The sequence below is a fragment of the Thunnus thynnus genome, chromosome 2 (assembly GCF_963924715.1).
Source record: "Thunnus thynnus chromosome 2, fThuThy2.1, whole genome shotgun sequence".
In the NCBI taxonomy this organism is placed as follows: Eukaryota; Metazoa; Chordata; class Actinopteri; order Scombriformes; family Scombridae; genus Thunnus; species Thunnus thynnus.
In genome coordinates, this window is record NC_089518.1 from 7,596,693 (window position 1) to 7,603,982 (window position 7,290).

General features: G+C 41.7%; 1 long non-coding RNA gene across 1 annotated transcript; it reads left to right on the forward strand.

Moving 5' to 3' along the window:
* Positions 1-1,249: 1,249 nt before the first annotated feature.
* Positions 1,250-6,385, forward strand: LOC137172015 (uncharacterized). The gene is made up of 3 exons (XR_010924859.1): positions 1,250-4,812; positions 5,776-5,869; positions 6,052-6,385. It is a non-coding gene; the product is annotated as an uncharacterized lncRNA (long non-coding RNA).
* The last annotated feature ends 905 nt before the right edge of the window (positions 6,386-7,290 follow it).

The window sequence follows — 7,290 nt, forward strand, 5'->3', positions numbered from 1 at the left end:
CTAACTGAATAAAACATGTCATCAGTTATGAAAATCAGACTGATATGGATGAAATAGAAGCCATGCAGTTTGTATCATTATTTCTAGTGGATTTCTTGCCGTCCACCGTGGAGTTTTGCTTACAGCACTATAATACATATCCTAGGATGGTGTGACACAGATACATCCACATTCATCTTACACATAACACACATACGCCTCCTCCCAACTGCCTACAAGTTCACACTGTTACACCTTCAAATGATTCCTTTGTTGTACAGCATACAAGTAAATTCAGTTTGACAAGAAAAATCTCAATTCAAGATCCACTTACTGGATTTTTCTGGAGCTTTTAATCACATTTTATCAGATGCTGTTGAAAGGTTTAGAAAGTTTAATAACTTACTAAATACTCCATCTTGTCTTTATTACCTTATTTTTTGGGGAGATTAGCTTCTAACAGCCTGGTGCTAGTCCAGACAAGTCCAGAAGTCAGTTTCTAGTCCTGTCCCATCCACTCTCCAGTCATGTACGTCCATGACCTACTTCTATCAATGTAAACATTTGGCGCTGGTTCAGTCTGCCCTGGCTGCTACATTATTACAACAGCTGTTGCTAATTAATGTTAATCCTATAAGTAACTTGCCTAACATCTTTGCTGTTATCTAGCTAATGTGAAAAGAAGCACCGCTGGCAAGTCTCGATGAAACATTCCCGCTGATCACGTCACATTATTCTCAGCGCTCGAAATGTCCTGGATACAATTTTATGCTTATCATAAAAATGTGTCACGGTTATCGTATTAATAATTCTAACTTCCAGGATTTTCTAGTGTTTGGAGCAAGTAGCAAGTGAAAATAAGTAAGTAAATAAGGTGTGCAAGAATAAGTAGGTTACACCTGTTGTTATGTCAAAGTCTCATTTGATGTCTTCTGCTGTAAATCTCTGTTTCAGGTTTGATTACTTACAACTTGAAAGCTTTATGTAAATATATTCAATATGGGATTTAATAGGATTCAGATTAACCCTTACATTACCATCAACTATCAGCAGCAGAGGCCGTTGCGGTGATGGAGAACCGAGCCAGACTCCTGACTGTGCTTTCAGATCCACTTTTGAACCGTGTTGGTGTAAAACATTGTGGTGCCGTGTAGCTCCGAGGGAAGAGCACTGCTTTAAGAAAGCCGGGGTTAAGGGTGGATCCCCACCGGGATCACATATGCTGAAAATATATGCATGCTCATGGTACTACCAGGCACTCTGAATGAAAGCCTCCATCAAATGGCATATGTTAGAGGAAAAACTGCATTTTTACTGTTTGGCGTATTCCTCAGGGTGACCGGCCAATCGTAGATGAGTTGATTTCATGTCTACATGCTTTTCTAGCAGCTAAAGTGAATGTCAGACATCAACGTCTCTCTGAATGTGAGGAAGTAGAATAACGTTGCCTTCATTGGCAGTGTGCTTCACTGTTGCTTTTCACATAAAAGACACATAAACACATGTTCCAGTCTTTATGCACATGTTGGCTACATGAAGCATTGCCTTCCTTTATGCAGGACACACAACACATCAGCTGATCAAAAGCCAACAGCAACCACTGCCTGCAGCTCACTGCTTCACTCTCTCAGCTACTGTAGTCTGCCTGTTCTTCCTCACAAACCTGTGATGGTGTCTTTCCTCAGGCTCGTCTCTTGGAATTATGCATATTCCATATGTCAGTGATATGTGTGCCGGGTTGTGATGTGTCCACCCCAGGGGGGGGGCTGATTGCATTCCTTCCTGAATCTCTCTGCCTTCGATTGAGGGAGCAGAACCTGTGCAGTTTGTATAACCATCTGTACAATAATGATTTTATCTCACTGATGATAATGTTCCTGGCTAAGTTAATATGGTCATACACTCAGCTTTAATTGACAGCGATAAATTCAGTTTCATTCTCCGGGAGTTGTCAAAAGCTTTTCTGGGGAAAAAAAGGAAATGACTACTTGATGCTGCGGCGAGGTAAAGTAGATTAAAAAAGCTAAACTGCAGAATTTTATCACACAGAAATGATCCAAGGATATACACAAGGAAAACATAAAAAATATATATTGTATAAGGTTTGTTTTTTCATTATGAAACACTCTCTAACCTCCTCAGAGCTGCAGTGAAGTAGTCGTGTTTATTAGGTTGCGTAACGGTTTACAAATGCAATTAGCAGTTTGGTCTGTGATGATGCAGCAGCTTGAACTTTAAGCATATAGCAGTGAATATGTGCCCACACAGCCTCACAGTCCTCCTGTACGTGGTTTTATTGCTCTGCAGTGTGTTCTACATCCAATCTATTTCCTCAGTCTGAGCAGAGTACAACAGGATTAAAGATGCATGAGAGTATCCCCATGTCCAGCAGGGTGGAATGAAGAGAGATCATGTTGAGCACATTGACCTTGTTCTCAGAGTTATTGGCCAGCCCCTCACCTTTGCAGAGGGCTTCTGTATTTAACATTGTATGGGACTACTTAATTAGCAGCCTTGGTCTGCTGCCAAACTATTGTCCACGGACAGAGAGAGAGTCTCATTGACCAGCGTCCCGTTCCTCTCGCAGGGTTTGCTTTACACACTGTTCTGTGTTAATGCACAACACTTAAAATGCTTAAACTCATTCTTCCCCATCATCACAAAACATGTCTCCGGTCTCTATGGAAACATTATCTTTTACTATCATCGAGTGCTGGTTCAGAATGAAAACGTTGTGTTCAGCTGGAGGAGAAATATTTTCTTGAATACTCCCTTGAAAAGTTTCCTCTGCCTTTATAGGAGATGGTAATGATGATGATGATGATGATGATGACCTGGGGTTTATTCTTGTAGCTTTGGCTGCAATTGTTGAGATCTTGAAGCGTAGCAACATCGCTATAAATAGGTCCAACAGGGCAGAAACACACGTGGTCAGATGATCACAGTTTAACAAGCAACATCTTTATTTGGAGATAAAACTGAAATTGAGAACAATTATAATATTGCTAATAATTCGTTTAAGAGTGGCAACATTATAATCAAAATGGTCTACTTGCCATTTTAAAAGTTTCACCATAGTAACAATAATTTACAGGTGAATCTCTATGTTTAAATATTAAAATAGTTCATTGGCCACTTTCTGTCACTAGCCAAAGCTTGTGACCGTAGCTGAGGGTTGGGACGATGAAGACCTCAGCGTCTTCACCACAACAACACCTGCGTTACTGCTGATGCCAGAAAGCTAAGTTCAAGTAGTGACTCAGGGCCCTGTTGTGGTACCAGACACCTTTCATTGGCACAGCGTAGTGAGCAGGAGGGAGCGTAAGTGAGGGAGGTCAGTTTTAGTTGTTTTGTAAGCGAGTGTCCGGGCAGCAGCTGGGAGCCGGTGGAGGGAGATGAACAGCGGGGTGACGTGTGCTGTTTTGGGCTGGTTGAAGACCAGACGGATCATCTGCAGAGGTTTGAACATACATGCAGGGAGGCCTGCCGGTAAGGAGCTGCAGTAGTCGATATGTGATATCAGGAGAGCCTGGACCAGGAGTTGTGCTGCTTGCTCAGACATGTAGAGTCTGATCTTCTTGATGCTGTAAAGGAAAATCAACACAAACAAGAAACTGAGGCCATGTGATTCTTAAAGATTCATCAATAATGAGCAAGTTTGGTGCAGAGTTGGATTTATTGGAGCTGGATACTGAAATCCTCTTGAAATGTCTTAAATATGATAAGTAACAATATAAACAATGCTTGTCAAACTGTTATGCCCCCAACTCTGCATTAATGGTAATACAGTTCATTCTAAAAGCAGGATGCATATAGTGACTCTATACAGCATATTATATACATTTCCATTACTATATGAAGAGCAAGACATTAATAAGGTTTTCAATAGTGATAAAAAGTCCATATATGATGTTATGATTTCATGTTTTTGTGAAAGAGAGCGACGCTCTGCCTCTCGTGACGGCAGAGTCGGGAGTCACATGAACAACAGCGCAGCTCTCTGTGGCGGTGAGACTCTGTGCAGATCTCATCCATCATTTATGCATGGCTCTCCATTACAGGTTCATTTGAATGAGAGGATAGTATAGCCCTCCCTTTTTGAGCTCTAAAGGTCAGTGATTGAATATAGTCCTCATGCAGGAAGTAACCTGATTTCCCTCTCATAGTTGTGCAGTAATTCCCGGGCTCTCGCGGTTTAGTAAATAACAGCGCAGACTTAGTATGCCACAGAACTGCTGCATTAATCTTTCTCTGGAATTGGTGGGATTACTCTCTGTCAATTTATGCTTTGGAATTGGGTTTACTATTCAAAGCATTGCGACATTTTCCTCTGCAAAGATCCAGTGCATGTTGCTACTTATTTGATTCAGCCCAGCGTGTGCTGAACCACCTCTAGTGTCTTGGTGGCTATAGTATCAGTTGACCAGCTGTTGAGAGGAGGAAATGAGCCTCTGCGTAATGACTGTCCTGTGGTTTTATGCACCTGGCCGTTGGTTTGTACTGAGTCTTTCAAATTAACTTTGGACTAATGTCTTCAGGACGCCCTGCTGAGTAGGTGTGGGCAGATCTCTTTCTACTGTATCCATCTCCAGTTAGAGAAAACACTACTGCTATCTTAACATAGCGCCAGCTGCAATTAGCACAGCAATGCATTCTCACCTTTCTAACAAAAGGTTTGCAGTGTGAAAGAGGAGATTGAGGCCTTGAGGCTTTGTTACGGATTTCCTCTTTTAATGCACTTTGATTAATGATACTTTAAGTGGTTTAGCTCGCTTTGTCTCCGCAGATCGCTGCTTCAGAGCAAAGCCGTATGTCTCTGCAGCTGATGTTGATGTGAGTAACACCAGAGGCGGCTCAGCCCCTTAATTCAAAGCAACAATGATTTTCAGGAGTGTGGACAGCAACAGCAAAGTAAACAGTCAATAGACAGTGAGGTGTGAAGCCTCTGATGTTTTTCACTGCTACGGGTCAATATGTTATAGGTCTCTATGTCCTTCTGGGTCTGATTTATGTACACAAGAAGAACTTGCAGCCTGATTGACATGTTGCTTCCAACATGTCTAAAATTCAGACTTAATGAGTAACTTAACACTAAATCCACTTTTTAAAGTTATAATAAACTGTTCATGGCAGCAGTAATTACAGTATTTGCCTTTTTCCAGAGAAAATCAAGTAATGTTGCCTTCTCAACCCCACAAAAATCTGTGAAAAAACGCCCTGAACTACGAGATAAAAACACTTTTCAATCCACCTCGACATATAAATATAAAGCATATAAACTGATTAGTGTAGCTAGCATGGATAGCTACATGCACACATGCAATGCTAGGCATCAGGCAGGATGAGCATGGAGACCAGCCACTAAAGGCACATTTACAATCTACCGCCGTATTGAAAAGGACAACTGAGCTCACCCCCCCCCCCCCCAATCCCCCCCCCACATCAGAAAAGTAAAAGAAAGAAAAACAAGTGTGTTGTTAATGCAGCGAAGCCCAGTCAGCATTTACATGAATTATTCAGGATACAGATACAGTATGTGTGACCATACATACATACATACATACATACATACACATATTTGTGATTTTTTCTTCATGCTTTTTATTCGATCCTCGTTCTGTCCATCAGTCAACGCTCAGGCTTCCGTGTTGCCTCTAATTTCTTGTAATTACTCTTTACTGTTTATCTCAGAGGACATTCTACCAAAAAGATCTGGACACATAAAGATTTTATACAACATCACTGTATCTTCCTCTTAAAACCAATCCACTGTGTGTTGTGTTTACTGCCACTAAGGGAAAGTTCATCTCTTGTTGAGTGAAGACGGCGTCCTCCCGTTTGTTCACTGCAGAGCTGCAGACCTGAGAGAAGCGGCTGAATCAGAGGGAAGGTGAGGACAGGACTGTTGGTTATAACTAATCATTTAAAAAGTCACCGACCGTGTCTTCACCAGTCAGCTTTTGTACTGTCCAACATCGTGGATAGTTGATCCGAACGGTGATGCTCAAAGGTGGTGAAGGTGAAGACGTCATATTGTTTCAAAATAAAGAAACCTTTCCCCGTGTTTCACAGTCTCTCCCTGAAGGCATCGTGTTGCACTCTGCGGTTCATTTAAAAAGCAACAGGAATAGTTAAAGAGTGACGAGGGAGCTGCAGACAGAAGTTCACAGCCTGTTTAATTTCTCACCTTCGCTCACCTGAACGGTGGCTGTGTGAAGTGGATGTAAATGTCACATTGTCAGATTGTCATGAAGATGTTGGGGGGGGGGGGGGCAGCGTGTAGACCAGCCTGAAGACTGTGGAGTTCAGGTTGGTGGATGAGAGTGCAGCCTGTCTGACCTTTTTATCAACCCAGACAACAATCTTCTTTTAAGAAATATAAAAATACTCTGATTTCAATAATAATTGCAGTCTGTCGTGATGGTTTTATCCACAGAAAAGTTATCTTGTTAGTGGAGCACGACTGGCTTCTAAACTAGTTGTGATGTCACAAATCCTGCTTATAGCCTTAAAACGGGGTTTAAGGTGAGCACAGAGAAACCTTTGTTCCTCAGCAGATGAATGCACATACATCACTCTGCACAGAACAGCTCAAACATCCAAGTGAAGTAACGAGAAGAAAAACACGTTTTTGAATGACTATAACCATGATATAGTCACCATTGTTAATATTGTAGGAGGGGAGAATGATTAAAAACATTGGCGTTTGATCTAAAACAACGTCCAGTATCAAACCTCCTCTGTTGGCATTTTAACTGATATTGTTTTATTGGAATTGAGGATTTTACTTCTCAAAGGAAAAAAAAAAGAACAGTACAACAATCCTGCTATGGTTTGAGTCTGTACATTTCTCATCAGGTCTAAGCTGATGAGTCATGTGACAGAGCAGCTGATGGCCTGTAAGTTACTGCTGCTGCTTCTCATTGCACTTCCTCCTCAGGACCCTGTGAGTCTGATGCTTTGCTCCTGTGTATTGTGTTTCAGTCCCTTCACACTCCACCCAGCTCTGGATGTTTCTTTTGTTTTTTATCACTGACAACCTGCATTCATTCACTCTCATACACTACTGCTCCTGACTCACACCCCGTCACAATTATCATTGTTATTTACTGTAATAAATTTCGGTTTGTTTCCGCTACGTTTGGCGTGCGTCTCCCTCTTTTGTTGTGGCTCGTGAGCCGCTCATAACAAACCCTCGTTTTCATGTCACATTTCTCTGCAGCTCAAACCGCCTGTGTGAAGTGTTTTGCAGCCGTCTGCACTTAATATGCCGTAGTTCTGTTACATCAGTCTTTTCCTGGTATTGGTCGC